Source organism: Ambystoma mexicanum, chromosome 11 (genome assembly GCF_040938575.1).
Source record: "Ambystoma mexicanum isolate Mex_15411 chromosome 11, UKY_AmexF1_1, whole genome shotgun sequence".
Classification (NCBI taxonomy): domain Eukaryota; kingdom Metazoa; phylum Chordata; class Amphibia; order Caudata; family Ambystomatidae; genus Ambystoma; species Ambystoma mexicanum.
In genome coordinates this window covers 844,638,486-844,655,104 of record NC_090934.1, presented here as the reverse complement: position 1 = coordinate 844,655,104, position 16,619 = coordinate 844,638,486, and positions in this window count along the sequence as shown.

Genomic DNA, 16,619 nt, shown 5'->3' with positions numbered 1-16,619 from the left:
TGGGCCTCTTCCCCCACACTGACTGTTGTACCCAGTCCCTGTATGTACTCTGCTTCAAAAAGAAAGGTGGCAGCCTGCGTCATCTCATTACCCTCAACTCTCGCTCTGCTATCAAACACTCCTCTGACATCTGTCACCTCCTTTAAGACCTTTACCTTGACGTCCCGGCTCTCACTGAGACATGGTTCAGTGCCAGCTCCGTCACTGCTATTGACACAATCCTTTCTGAGGGCTACAAGATCCTCTCCAAATCCAGGTCCAAAAGGTCTGGAGATGGAGTGGCTCTTGTCGTCCCTGAATGGTTTCCTGCTTCCATCATACCCACTCATTCCTACTCCTCATTTGAATCTCTTCTTTGTAAGCTATGTGTCCCTCCACCCCTTACCCTCACTCTCACTACCATTTACTGTACCCCAGGACAGATATCCCTCTTCCTCTCTGAGTTGGCAGACTTTCCCTTGTGACTTCTACCTTTAAGCTTCTCCTCCTTGGAGACTTTAATATCCACCTCAATTCTTCTGAAGCAGCCACTCTACCCTTCCACAACCTCTGTTACTCTCTGTCCTCACCATTCTTCCCTCTGACCCAGCCCATTCAGCCAGGCAAACCCTGTATGCCCTCATCCCAGCCGATATCTCTCTCTTTAGCCCTCTCATTACTCCTCTCACCTGGTCTGACCATGTTGTCCTCTCCACTTACCTTGAGCTTCCTGGCTCCCCGGCTAAGCCTCTGACCTCCTTGCCAGTCTCCTTCTCCGTCATTCGTCTGATGAAGTAAGTGTCAGTGGCTGCTTTTGCCCCCTCCTTCATTCCCCCACTCCTGCTATTAACTCTCATACTGACTCTTCCCTTGTTAACCTCACCTCTCACTTTCCAACACTCTAAATATCCTTGCCCCTGCCATGAGGATCCGCTTGAAGACGGTCTCCAGGTGCAATAGCTGGTATGACGCCGACCTAGCCTCGCTTAAGCACAAGTGCAAAGTCGCTGAAAGAAAATTTCTGGCTTCTCACTCATTCTCTGACAAACTGGGATGTTGCCTTCTCTAAAGGGAATACAGATTCTCCATCTGCTCTGAAAAACAGCCCCCAATTCAAGCTTGCATCTCTGGGGCCACAAACAACAGCGCTGAACTTTTCAAAATCTGCAAGGAACTTCCCAATCCTACCTCTGTCTCCACTTCTCCTCTTCCTTCTCAGACCCTCTGCACAGCCTTGGCCACCCACTTCACTACCAATACTTAGGACATCCTGTCCTGTCTCTCTTCCGCCCCACTCCCCCCTCTGTACCCAGTCCTCCTTTGGCCCCCACTCTCTCCTTCTCTCCTCCTTCACACCAATAGCACCACGTGAGGTCACCAAGACAATTTGCTCTATGCAAGTCTCATCCAAACAGGTGCTCCTCTAGAATTATCAAGGACAACATTGCCTCTCTTGCTCCCTCCTTGGATGAGTACTGTAATCATTCCATCGCCACTGGCTGCTTTCCACCACCCACAAAGCACTCCCTTGTGCACCCCATCCTAAAAAAAGCCACCTGTGGGCCCTTCCTGCCCATGTACCTACCGCCCTATCTCCACTACTCCCTTCTTGGGTAAACTTGGTCATCTCCCAACTAATCCACCACACTGAATCTGTTGGCTGTCTACATGACCACCAGTCTGGCCTCAGAGCCGTCAGAGGCACAGAAACTGCTCTCCTGAACACCCATGATGACCTGTTCTCTAACTTTGATTTCAACTCTCCATATGCTCTCATTCTCCTTGATCTGTCCTCCGCCTTTGACACTGTCAATCACTCCACCCTCATAAATTGGCTATGTGATACCCGTGGCATCACTGACCGTGCACTAGATTGGTTGACCTCCTTCCTCTTGAACAGGCCCTCCCAAGTGCAACTGGGTCAGTTTCTCTCCTCTACCTCACTCTCGACCTGCGGCGTCCCTCAGGGCTTTATCCTCTTGCCGTGGCTCTTCAACATTTACCTTGCCCCTCTCGCCCACTTGACCTCCACCTTCTCTCCTAATTTTCAATGTTATGCTGATGACACACCACTCTCCTTTAAGATTTTCTCCTCTTCCTCCTCTCCTTCCTCTCTCGTTCACAAATTTTGGACTGCTCTTCAGAAATGGTTTGCCTCTAATGATTTCTGCCTTAATCCAAGTAAGATTGAGATCCTTCACATTGGGACTCCTGCACACCCCTTTCCTACTAATCTCTGGCCACACTCCTTGGGCCCCATCCCATCACCCTCTTGTGAGGCAAAAAACACGGGTTTACTCTTGGACTCCTCCCTCTCCCTCTCACCTCACTTCGCTGACCTTGTCAAGAAATCTCACTTTCAGCTTGACTTCCTCAGAGGCATTCTCCCTTTCCTCACCTTCTCCCAGAAACTCAATGTCTCCAGAGCTCTGGTTCTCTCCAGGCTTGACTAGTGGAACAGCCTCCTACTTAATCTACCTCTTTCCTCCCTATGTCCTCTTCAACTAATCCAGAATAGGACTACAAGATTTATCCTTGGCCTCAAGCCCAGGGATTGCCTCTCTCCAGCTCTTAAATCTCTCAATTGGCTCCCTGTGGCTGCAAGGATAAGTTCAAGACCCTCTGCATCATCCAGAAGGTTTTCTGGGGCCTGGGCCCTCACTACATCCATCTCTCTCTCCCTAAATACCTACCTGCTAGAGTTCTTCGGTCCTCTAGCTCTAACTCTCTGCAAGTCAAAAGCTTCTCCAAGCAGAGAGTGGGGGTAGATCTCCGTCTTCGACAGGAGCCTCCCTTTGGAATAGCCTTCATGTCCCTCTCCATCTTGAGCCAGATCTCCTTACATTCCAGAAGCTTTGCAAGACTTTCCTCTTCTCATCCTCCTTCGACCCCTCTTGCTAGTTCAACCTTCCCCTATGTCTGGTTGCTTGTCTCCCTCATGAGCCTTACTAAGATCAGGCCCTCCTTCGACCAGTCTCATCCTCTCCCCCTCACCAGCACTTGCCCACAGGCACCCTTCCCTGACTAGCCTACTTAGGTTGTTCACCCTCCCTCGCACTTGTTGACCCCTTTCCTTTTTTTTCTTTCCCTGAGCACTTGCCCTCTTGGGGCTCCTTTGTACTTGCCCTTCCCCATGGCTCCCTCTCTCCTGCACTTCTCCATCTTCCCCTCTCCATGCACTTCCCATTATTGCACTTGCACAATCGGAATGTTACAAGGCCTAGTAGGACCGTTACTGTTAGTTTTTCCTCAATCCCCCAGCCCTCTTAGTCTTGTGGCACTAGGAAACACTTTCTGATGTACAGGTGCCATACAAATGTTCAATAAAAAATACAAATAAAGATATGAATTTGATATAAATTTGATATCAATTTGATATAAATTGATCAAACTATAAATAGGTATGGGGTGGTTGTAAGGCTGTGATGGTGCTGGGGGTGGGGCTCATAATGCTGCTATATAGCTTTTCTGGTAGGTCTGGGAAAAAATTAGCTCTTCCAGCTTCCCAGGGGCTAACAGGTGTGGTACCCAGGAAATTACAGTTATGAACCACTACAGTTACAATGAGGGGAATACACCCTTCCTGAAGCCATGGGGATTCTGACAATAGATATACCCGTTATTGTCTTATGGTGAATGATGAGCTGGAGGATGCCCAGGATTTGATGGCGGATCGCGAGCACGGGGATCTCTGCGAGAACACGGCTACACTCTCTGTCGACAGCGAGCCGCCGCTCACTATCAGGGTTATGGGGCAGTCTGTTGGTGATTTCATTTGAAACATTAAGGAACATGTGATCATAACCGCTACTGATCTGGAAAGGAGTACTTGGGGCAACGATGATGTGATTCTGGAGCAACCGCTGGCTGTGGTGCCTGGACAACCATCCGAGGTCGAAGTGAACTCTGAAGGCAATGATTATGAATCTATGGTTTTGCAGGAGGTTGCGGCTATGACAACGGCGAGTGAACCCCCTTATGGTCCTTGGGAAAAATGGGGGTCCATGAGGCCAGGATATCAGAGGGCCTGTTATCTGGTGGGTATATTTTAAAGCGAACGTTTGTATTTTCTAGGGCGTAAGAACTAGCGGTAGTTAAAACCATGCATCTCTGTTTTGTTTACAGCCACTTACCGATCAGGTGGACCGTGGGGAGGAGACCCAAGCTGTAGAAGAGGCTATCAATATTTATTGTGTTTGCTGTTCAAACCAAATTGAAAACCCTGGGGATCATGATAATAGCCTATGTAAGGCCTGTGTTTCGCTAATAGAGACCAATAGATTTAAAGATAATACAGACACATCAGCTGTGACCTGGATTTATATCCTTGCTATCCAGGGTTTTACTGCCATAGTGGTGAAAATGTGTTTAAAACAATACTTTCACAGATAGTGATCCAGACATAAAATTGATGAACCCCGAGAGTATGCTCACATATTTTTAGAAATATTGTACACAGATAATTTGCTACCTCAAATATGTCAAATGTTGAGATCTAAACACTTTCTAGAAATGATGCGACTGATACAGCCACTAACACAACTAAGAGTTGGAAATGGGGCAGAACAATGTGTATCTAAAACCTTGTGGCCTATTCAATTGGCGAATAACCCCCTTTTGAAAATGAAGCAGTTTAGAGTGGATGTCTGATGTGTGTTAGAAGCATCATTGAGAAAACAGTTTGCAAGTAGTGGAAAAGAGTATATCAATGACAGTATGGTAGAGCAACATGAATGAGGCCCCGTAAACAGACCTAATTAAGAATGTAGATGTTGTTGTATGTATTTGCGCTTATTTGCATGCAATAAAAAATGAAAACCGGCTGTAAATCGATGAATTTAAAGTGAAACCCACCATTGGATGTGTACAAAAATTATTGCTGGATTTTCTTAAAGAATATCTGAGTACTATGTGTCCAAGGATTTTGTGTTATCAGGAAACACCACCGGAGGTATACAGATGTTAATGTAACTATCTTTTATGAATCGCAAACCTATGTTCCAGCAGCAGCCACCCACTAATGGACATCTACTGGCAAAAAGCACCACAAAGGGTTTTTTTGTGATTTAAGGTCGCCTATGGGCCCTTCATTGAGACTGAAGGTAGCCAACATGCAACAGAGTTTCCGATGCTTTAAAGGACAGTGGCTCTTTGACAGGGAGATTTATTCATTTCTGTAAACCGTCTTTCTATTATACATGATGCTTATCGACACAATGAAAGACAGTCTGTGTATGAAGTAATTGCTGACCCTGGGGAATTCGCTGCCGAAAGGATCGTCGTGCAGCATCTGATAACCCAAACTATTTAATGCAAATAAATCCGAATAAAAATGGCTGTTTTAAATGTTCATAAAAACGTATTGTTTATAATACCTGGTTATGCCTCTATGTTCAGCGGTTAAGGATTCAACATGTCTGGGCATGAAGCTGTCAAAAATACAGCATGACAAAGGGTGTTGGTAGGTATGGATGGTATTAAGAACTTGTATCATAGAAATAAAAAAATAAAATTCGACATTTGAAACAATGCATGAAAGATAGTCCTAGCTTGTGTCTTAACTCACACAGTGTGATTAAAACAATAAAATCTGCATTTGTAACTCATATTGGGGTATTTTTCCCATGCCAGCAGGGCATTACATGTGTGAATAAAATTACTTGTTCTATCAAAGGGTGCCGCTATCAGAACTCATGTCATTATCTGCAGCTTTGCATACCTTGAAACCATGAACAAGCAACTTGCTTGAGGAAATACCAACATAGTTTACTTTTCAAAGCAACGTATAGAGCAGAGGCTGTTCCAAATCTTCATATTTGTTCTAAGACGACAAAGACGACATTATTCTACGTGTGTTACACTCTTTATTTTAACCAACAAGGACATAAAAATTAAAACCGAGCAAGAAAAACACTTGTAGTGGGAAGGCGAATATAAATAGCATTTGTCTTTTAACACTGGAGGCTCTGGCTTCGGAATTCCTGACCAGCCTTACAGAGACCAAACAAGACTGCACCTCCCTTTTTCCCTCAGGACACAGTTCATGGTGTGTTCATTTAAAAAAAGGGCATAGAAACAATCTCGTAAAGCGACCAGTCACGTGTCTCTTTACAGGCATCCCCGAGAAGAATTTAACAAAATTACAATATGCACCTTAAATGCTGTGTTTGTGTTGCTATCATTCAAGGTCATGCATTTGAAATGGACGCATTGTTTTTTTTTTTCATTTTTCATTCTTTGTTTAGACACTGGGGAATGTTCATAAAGATAGGTAGATATACACCACGCCCCTCTCCTTTTCTTATGAGTCCCAGAGAGGGTTGCATTAAATCTTGATTTACGCTGAACGACTGCACCCAAGCTTTCAAATACCCCACTTCGCACATTAATTGTACACATTTTAAGCTATATACTAAAGACATTCCAACTTTTACAGGCGACGGAACAACTTGAGTTCTATCTAAATAACTATGTGAGGTGTGTTAATGCTGCAAGCGTGCCATGTTTTACGCAGTGCGCATCTAGTCATTGTTTGAACACATGAAATGTCCTTGTGTACAATGCATAATGGGAACAAACTGTACAAATATCCAAATAACAATTTTAAACAGCATTTCAAAGCAGTTCCAGGTTGTGACTGTGCGCCCTTATTCTTTGTGTGATTCTTTCGGACTTCTCTTATGGGGTACCTATCGATTGACCTTAGTGCACAGTGCTCTGTGTTCAACGGGATAGGGTGTGCTGCTACTATATACATGTCTAAATAATACAAGTATGCAATGTTTGAAGGGAACTACTTCCCAATAAAATGTGTCTCTTTACTCATATGTGAGGCTTCCTTTTCCAACCATGCAAGATTAGAAATAGATTATGATATGTTTTATGCAATGGAGCAGAGAACCTAGTGTATGATGTTGATTTTGTCGTATTTGCAGACAGTTGCTATTATGACTGAAATGTTTAAAAATATCGTATGAACAGCACAAGAGCATTGACCACCAAAACACCTCTCTCCTCTCCAACATATAAAGGTGAAGGGAAGAGAGGGCGGGCTTTGTCCCTGATAATACAGCTTATCTAACCAGGGGTGCCCGATCAGAGTTCCAAATTCAGAGAAGTTAGACTAAATTCTTCAGCTCACTGCCGCAGATAAATGTCGAGACCATTATTTGAAGAAATACGACACTTCAAGCACATGAATCTTTATGTTTTTTACCAGAGCGATGCTGTGGAGAGAGCATGACATAAGAGTCTATCAACAAGAAAATATTTGAAAGCACTAAGCAATCTGTAGAGGCAGTGGTTATTGGGCTAATGCAGTTCCTGGTTTACTTTGAATACATATAGACCAAGGCTCGAGCATGGTGGTCACCTCTTCAACTGAACAAATGCCTATTACATTTGCTAGACCCCACAGTTAACTGCGTCCCAGAAAACTCTACGCCTGCCTTTGTGCTTTATTCTAATGTATTTATTTAACTTAATTCTGGTCTGTTTCTGTTTTACACGAGGGAAGAATATCAGTTGGCAATCTAAATTGTGCAGTCCATCAGCTACAAGGGTCTTTACAGTTGCATATTATGTTAAAACTGGCACGGAATGAAGCTGAGTATTTTAGGCTTCGAGATTCCAGCCATCCCGCTTCATAAGACTATATAGAGTTGTATGTGTTTAATTTGTGACAGAATTCACAGTTGGAGATCTGGTCAACAATAAAAGGAGAACATATCCATTGTGTAAGTAAGCAAAGTATTGTGAGGTAGGCAAATTCATGTCAGGGTTGTGGGGCCTTTTCATTTGTGAAATAGTATTCCTTGCATTGGCACTTGTGAGGCAGTTCATATGAGGTGGTTGAAATGTGCAACATATAACATTGTTGGTGGAAACATTTGATTTATTGCAGTTTTTGCTGTAGAAGGGAGTGTAGATTTTTTTACAGACGTTAGGCGAGGAGGCATTCATATTTTAAGTGTACCACCTGTAATTTATTTATTTAATGTATTGCTGGTCGACCCACAAACACAGGATCTGTCTACTCATTCAAGTGCTTTTCAGCGGTACCATACGGGGGGTTAAACAATTGGCCAGCATTCTAATAATACATTTTGAAATGCATCATACCCTGCCACTGGAGATCTCAGAAAAAGGGCTAAAATTATATTCTCATCCTGTGGTTTTGTGGATAACACAAGTTTGGTCTTGCACTGAATTTACATGAAGCACAGCTTAAACATCTGCCTCGTTTACAATGTGAAGCACAGTGGAGTCGTACTCACCCATTCTCACAACCAGACCAAGGACTTCTTCCACCTCTAATTTCTATAGATCAAATAAAAAATCCACTACAACATTGCACTTCATTATAATAGACTTAAGCCACCTTAGCCACTAACAAAAGCGGTAGATATTACAGCAGTTTGTTTTTACTGATGCAGATAAATAACCTGTGCTAATGATATCTGATGGTGGCTCTTGAATAGCAGCGGTCTCTATCAAAAATGACGTGTTACTACAAATACTTCTTTCTTCATTTCTTTGAGAAATAATCATTTTTAAAATAAAAATTGTATGAGTACAAAATGCTGTGTTTGAGAAATAATCGTTTTTAAAATAAAGATTGTATGTGCACAAAATGCTGTGTTGATATGCACTGCATGCAAAAGCATTGTCTGCCTTTCCATGGTGCAACATGGCTTGTTAAAGGTGTTGAGAGGACATTTTTCACCAGTGGGCACAAATGTCAACTTCTGAGGCATGTGGTATGGTTTGTACCATGAGAGCCTTGAAACTCAACTTGCTCTGGTTGAATTGATTGAATTGAATTGATTGTTTATTTATATAGCGCCTATACACAATATGTTTCAAAGCGCTTCAAGGAGGGATGGAACATGGGAAAATACAGTTACATTCTTACAAGGCCTTGAAACAAATAAGAATGTGAAAAATAACTATCATAATCAGCCTGGCGACATTTCAGATAGTGCAAGTGCAGGAACAATTAAGGTGAAGAGGGGAAGGGAAAAATTAGAACAAAACAAGCAGTAACATTACTATGCCTGATGACAATTGATGTAGTGCATGAGTATACAAGAGGGAGGAGGGTTAGGGGGGGTGGAGTGAGAGAGAAGAATAGGAACAAAACAAGCGACTATCACAAAAGGTCGAAGACATTTTAATAGTACTGGGGGGAGTGGGTGGAGAACACAAGGAGGAAAGGGGGAGACAGACAAGCTGCTATCAAAGGTCACGGGACAAATGATAAGAGTAAGTGCTGATTGACATAAAAGAGAAAGGTGGGGGTGGACGTAGGAGGGGAGTGTAGGGTGGCTGAGAAAGACAGACGGCTACAATTACTGTGCCTGACGGCATTTGGGGTAGTGCCGGAAATTAACAGTAGGAGGGGAGGGGAGGGGAGGAGGAGGGAATATAGTGGGCGGGAGACAAGGAGGAGGGAGGGGGCAAACAAAGACAGTCACAGGAGGGATGGGTCAGGCAGAGGGGACACACACAACCATAATGGGGGCAGAGGGGACACACACACCATAATGGGGGCAGAAGTCACGGGACAAATGATAAGAGTAAGTGCTAAGGACATAAAAGAGAAAGGTGGGGATGAAGGGGGAGGGAAGGGAAGGGTGGCTATGAAAGACAGGTGGCTCTTTTACCACAAGACTGCTGCGGCAAAACACACTGTTGAAGGCATGCAAATGTAAGGGATGCACCATACAAAACACATTTGCAATACATTACTATGAGGTGTGGAGTAGGTGCACTAATTGAGAAACTGTGGGAGCGGTGGCCATTCAGTTTACTAATGAACACATGCGCTTTGCTCAACACTGAAATGCGGCCATCATCACGATCCCCTCTTTTGTAAAAAGTCCAACTAATCCCTGACAAACTCTTTACCTGACCCCCTACAACCACATTCACTTCTTTGGAAACATTATATGAGGATTTGTTGTGGATACAGCATTTCAAGATCATAGCACCATGATAATGACACGTGGCAGACAACAACGGAAGCTGTATGTTGGTGGATTTAGGCAATGGCGAAATCCTGGGAATATGCTGTGTGGAATCTTCAGAGGAATTTTCATATTTTTCTAAATATCAACCACCCAGACAAAATGTTGAAATTTCTGCATACATTATTTATTATTTTTCTGCCGAAAGTATTGCAACATGCACATATTTCAAATTCAGAATGTAACGTATTCAGGTTTAGTATGATCCAGTTTTTGTTCTCCATGGGTTGGAAAAAATCTAAACGTAAGATACAAATTGTCAATGTTGCTTCCCAATGTTTATAGTTGGAGGTCGCACAGAAATATTTTTAAAAATTGGACCTCATTACAACTTTGCCGGTATTCTGGCAGTAAATCTGCTGGAATACCGGCAAATACAATTACCATTACCGGCACTTGTCTGCCTCTTCATAGTTGGGCACCTGGAATTGTATTTATATATATAAGGAAGGAATAGTATCAATAATAGACACAGACACAATGGATACAAGTTTTGAAAATCTTTATTTGGTATTTTGGTTGGGTTGGTAGAATTCCTGACTGGCCCTAACCGTAGAATGGGAGTAAACCCGACCATGAAATGAATAACAAACAATCCAAGTCAGTCTAATCAAAATAAAAAGGCCTATACTAAGAAAACCTAACCTTGCCCTCCTTCTCAAAATGACACATGTGGTAAGGGAATACAAAAGGAAAATAGTGTCTCAAAAGTATTGCCAGAATGGCTTTAAATAACAACTCCCTTCCCCACGTTCAGCGCCACAAGGTCTAGTGAGTTTCCCAATAAGTATGGGTGGATGGCACAGTTCCTTCAGTCTTGCACACATTGGCTTACTGGTACAATTTACGAGTACAGCCTTGGGCGTCAAGCTTCTGGTAGTACAATCAGTTCCTTAGGCTTCATCCGCCTTGTCATAAAAATAAAGTTCCACTTTTTTTCCTTTACTGTACAGGCTTCCCTCTGCCGAGCTCGAGCTTGTCTTTCACCTTTCACTTTATCACACAGTTCTGCACAAGCTTCCCTCTGCCAGGCTCAAGCCTATCTTTTCTCTTTGCGGGTGTTCCCTTCCACCATGTTTTGCCTCAGGTGTCTTTTCAATGTCGAAGACTTTCGCAACTGCAAGGATTTTACATAGACCTCTGTATGACCACTTCGCCCTCTCTTTTAAACATTCTACAATCCACAATCTTCCTTCTTTTTCAACAACAATGCCGCTTGGTACTTGTAGTTTCTTATTTTCTTTGACTTGCCTTCTTGGTCTTTTTTATACTTCACATGTTTTGCCTTCTTGGCATATTCAGAAATCACATACTTTGTTTTTCATTCATTCAACCTTCCTTCAGGAGCGTAATAACTTTCTTGCCTTTTATTTCCAATTAATTCATAACATTTCACAGAGACTTGAATGTGTGATTTTGCCTCACATTGCGTGTTTTATTGGCATACACGCAACTTTCAACTTTAAAGTTACAGTTACTTCTGCTTTTAACATCAACTGGGCTTTTGTTGCCTTCGCTAACTCACTGGTTGTGTAAATCATCCTTCTTTCATCATCACTCTTCATGCAGCAGCCAAGGCCGTTTACAACACCTCCTCTACTCCTCCCCAACTTTGTTGTTCACCCGGGAGTGTCACGGGCTGCTCGCAAGTATCTTGAAGGTTTCTTTCCTCCTACCATTCAGTTTCAGTCTAGAAATGCTTATGGCTTCCCAAAAGTATAGGACTCTCGCCTGGTTCTCTCTTGATCTTTGTAACTGCAGACCAGCCTCTTTGTCTTATGACTTCCTTTGCTTGGTTCGCATCAGCCCCGAAAGAGCTATTCCTTCTCGTACCCAGCCTCGCTGAACGTGCACCTGTGTGCACCACCTTTTCTTTGTCTGCACAGGAGTGTTAACATGTGGCAAGTGCATATATTTAGAATTCCAAAGGGCAAGACCTTAAATTGGAAACATCCTATTTGTGTTGAAAAGGCAGTTTGATGAGTAGATAGATAGTCACTTCCCATTTTAAAGGGGTTGTTAGTTATTTTGGAGTTAACGCTAGGTGCCGTCTATGTTAAGTACACATTAGAGTACCCCTGATTTGTTAATTTCATTTTAAAACAAAATAGGCATTTTTATTAGTGATAAATGGGACATTTTGAAAGAGCATAGATCATAAGGCATGCATGCGCCAATCAAATAGAGGAGAAAAAGAGAAAGATGCTTAGCTAAAAGGTTCTACAAAAAGGAAGAGCAGATGCACACAGTTTATTCTCATAGAAATTGGAACAGAAGGCACAGAAGTATGCCAGCAGAAGGAGAATGAGAAAAGGAAACAAAATGATTAGGAGAGCAAAGAAAAGACAGAGATTGCAAAAGAAAGTACAAGAGAGACTATAAATACCCAGAATAGTGGGAATATTGGTAATTAAGGGCAGATATGCACCACAATACAATACAGAGTCATACAGATATTATACATGCAGACCAAGCAAATGCACTAAAGCCACAGCAAATTAAACAAGCTTCAAGAGGGGGGACAGTGTCTCCCCCACTGCACACTGAAAATAAATAAAAAATGAATGTGCTTAAGATCACACAATTTGCGAAAACATGTAGCTGGGAATAAAAATGTAATTATGAGTGCAAATTACATTAAAATGTACATTAATACAATAATAAATTATACTAGATTTAGCTAAATGTAATTATGAGTGCAAATTACATTAAAAAGTATATTAATACAATAATAAATGATACTAGGTTTAGCATCAGATGTTTAACATCTGGGAGGAATAGCAAGAATTAAGGGGATAGTAACAATGTTAAAAATGCATAGACGCTTCCCATGCCTCATCAACTTCCTCTCCGCTCCCGCTGTCCCCCCTCCTCTGTCCTCGGCTACCTTGCCTCTCCCCTCCCTCCCTGCCCCTTCTCTTGCTCCCTCTTCAACTCCTTCTCTAACACCTCCGCAGGGCGTACCTCTGATCTGTACCCCTCCCCGGAAGTTTTTCAAGGGTGGCAACCTTCTCCACATTGCCACTCTAAATTCTCGCTCTGCCATCAAGCACTCCTCTGATATCTGTCGCCTTCTTGAGGAACTGGACCTCGACGTCCTCGGTCTCACTGAGACTTGGTTCACTGCCAGCTCTGCCACCAGCTTCGACACACTCCTACCTGACGGCTACAAGATCCTCTCCGTGCCCCGGCCCAACCGCTCAGGGGGTGGTGTTGCCCTTATCTTCCCTGAGTGGATTCCTGCCACTGTCACTCCTACGCAGACCTACTCCTCTTTTGAATATCTTGTCTGCCGACTCTCTCTCTCTCCTAGCCATTCCCTTACCGTGGCTACTATCTATCGGCCACCTGGTCAAATTTCCTCCTTCCTCTCTGAGTGGGCTGACCTCTCCTCCTCACTCCTGTCCTCAACCACCCAACTCCTCTTTCTCGGTGACTTCAACATCCACCTCGATGCCTCCTGTCCCCTCACTGGTCTCTTTCGCGAACTCTGCAACTCTCTCTCACTCTCTATTCTCCCGTCTGGGCCTACTCACTCTGCAGGGCACACTCTTGATGCTCTGATCTCTTCTGACCTTCCCCTCTCCCTCCCTCTCTCCACTCCTCTCTCCTGGAGCGATCACTTTCTCCTATCCTCCCACCTCTCCCTCCCTACCCCACAGGCAAAGCCACCCTCTTCACTGCCACCCACCTTCTCGGTCATCCGGCCCATGAAGCGCGTGTCAGTTGAGGCCTTCGCTGCTACCTTCTCGCCCCCTCCTCCCCCCCCGGCTGACTCCCACCCTGACACAGCCCTCTCCATGCTCTATTCCTCTATATCTGATACTCTCGATATCCTTGCCCCCGTCATGAGAATCCGCCTGAAGCCCAAAGCCAAATGTAACTCCTGGTATGACTCGGATCTCGTCACCCTAAAACGCAAGTGCAGGGTGGCAGAGAGGAAATGGCGTGCTTCATGTTCATCCTCTGACAAACTGGCCTGCCGCCTGCTCCAAAGGCAATACCGGCTCTCCGTTCTCACCAAGAAGAGAGCCCTTATCCAAGCCCGCATCTCTGAGGCATCTAACAACTCGGCCGAACTCTTTAAAATCTGCAAGGAGCTGGCCAACCCTGCTGCAGTCTCTACCTCTCCTGTCCCCTCCCAGGCCCTCTGCACTGCACTGGCCTCGCACTTCATCTCAAAAACTCAGGACATCCTGTCCTCGCTCTCCTCCGCTCTCCTCCCTCCCTCTCTTCCCGGCTCTTCCTCTTGCTCTCTTGCAGCCGCCCCTCCGCCCTCCTTCTCTGCTTTTCCACCTTTTTCTGCTGATGAGGTTTCCAGACAAGTCCGATCTATGAAAGCCTTGTCTAAACAGGTTCACCCCTGTTCCTCCAAAACCATCAAGGACCACATCGACTCCCTGGCTCCTGCCCTGGCTGACTTTTGCAACCACTCATTCGCCTCTGGAGTCTTCCCATCCCCCCTCAAGCACTCCCTTGTGCACCCCCTCCTCAAGAAACCCTCTTCCGACCCCTCCTGCCCGGCCAACTATCGCCCAATCTCCATTACTCCCTTCCTGGGCAAACTCCTGGAGAAACTGGCCATCTCCCAGCTTAACCTCCATGCTGAATCTGTTGGTAATCTTCATGACCATCAATCCGGCTTCAGAGCGGCCAGAAGCACGGAAACTGCTTTCCTGAACATCCGTGAGGACCTGCTCCTGAACCTCGATTCCAACACTCCCTGCGTTCTCATTCTGCTCAATCTCTCCTCTGCCTTTGACACTGTCAACCATGCCATCCTGCTCAACCGTCTCCGTGATAACCTGGGTATCACTGGTCAGGCTCTGGCATGGCTGACCTCTTTCCTTTCCGGTCAACCCTCCCAGGTCCAAATGGGCTCCTTCCTCTCTGACATCTTTTTCTCCACCTGTGGTGTCCCCCAGGGATCCATCCTCTCTCCCTGGCTTTTCAACCAATATCTGGCACTCCTTGCCCACCGCATCGCCGCTCTCTGCCCCCACTTCCAGTGCTATGCGGACGATACCCAGCTCATTTTCAGGCTACCCTCGGCCTCCTCCTCTCCTTCCCTCATCTCCGACTGTCTGTCTGCTATCCAGGAATGGTGTGCCGCCAATGACCTCTGCCTTAACGCCAGTAAGACTGAGATTCTACTCATCGGCACACCCACTCCCTCCTTCCCTGCAGCTCTCTGGCCGGCCTCCCTTGGCCCCCTTCCCGCCCCTACCTGCAAGGCTAAAAACCTCGGGGTCATCTTCGACTCCACACTCTCCTTCTCTCCTCATATATCTGACGTCTCTAAGAAGTCACACTACCAGCTGCACCTCCTCAGAGGTATTCTTCCCTTCCTCTCCTTCCCCCAGAAGCTCACTGTCTCCCGAGCCCTGGTTCTCTCTAGGCTGGACTACTGTAACAGCCTCTATCTTAATCTGCCTGCCTCCACTCTCCGCCCTCTGCAACTTATCCAGAACAGAACTGCGAGACTTGTCCTTGGCCTCAAGCCCAGGGACCGTATCTCTCCAGGACTGAAATCTCTTCACTGGCTCCCAGTGGCTGCGAGGATTAAGTTCAAAACCCTCTGCATTGTCCACAAGGCCTTCTGGGGCCTGGGGCCTAAATACCTTCAACTCTCTCTTCCTAAATATCTTCCTTCACGAGCCCTTCGCTCATCCGTCTCCAACTCCCTCATGGTCAGCCGCTTCTCGAAGCAACGAGCTGGGGGTAGATCTCTCTCCGCAGCAGGGGCCTCCCTCTGGAACAGCCTTCCTGCCTCCCTGAAACTTGAGGAGAACCATCTCCGGTTCCGGAAGTACCTCAAAACCTTCCTCTTCGCTTCTGCCTTCTCTCTCCCTCTCCCCTGCTAAACCTGCTTAACTCCCCACTGAATTCTGCACTAAACCTGCATCTGGGCCACTCTCAGCGACCTCGGTCCAGGGCCCAGCCACTCTCCACTTGCACTGCCTCCCTGGCTCCCCCTGCACTGTGGGACTGTCACTGTATCCCTACAGCCCCCCTTCCCAGCACTTGCTCTGCACTTACCTCGCACTTGCCACCAGCGGGCCCTTTTTATTTATTATTTATTATTTATTATTTATTATTTTATTACGCTACTTACCTTGTACTGCACTTCCCCCCCACCTCCTCTCCTTGCACTTTCTCCTTTTCCCCTTACCTCTGCACTTGCGCGATCTGAATGACACCTGGCCTAGTAGGATCGTTTGTCTGTCTTCCCCTTGTTTCCCTCCCTCCCTGCCTCGTCGCGCCTTGAAACACTTGTGTATAGGCGCGTTACAAATACCATATCATATCATATCATATGTAGTGATGTAAAATGTTTTATTTAGAATGAGTAAGCAGTAAGTAATTAGAGAAAGTACTCTCAAATGCACCAAGGCTAAGGTTACACACAATATAGAGAGAAATGCATGATATATTTAACAGTTGTACTGAGAAGAGATCTCAGTAAATAACTAAGGAAAGTACATGCACTTGTTTAGGGATTAGTTGTGAAGACACACAAGAAATCATACTTGTATTGTTTAAGGCCTGCACATGTAAAGGAGTGTGCCATTAGGTCAACAGAGTATTTTTCAGCACACACCCTGATTAGTA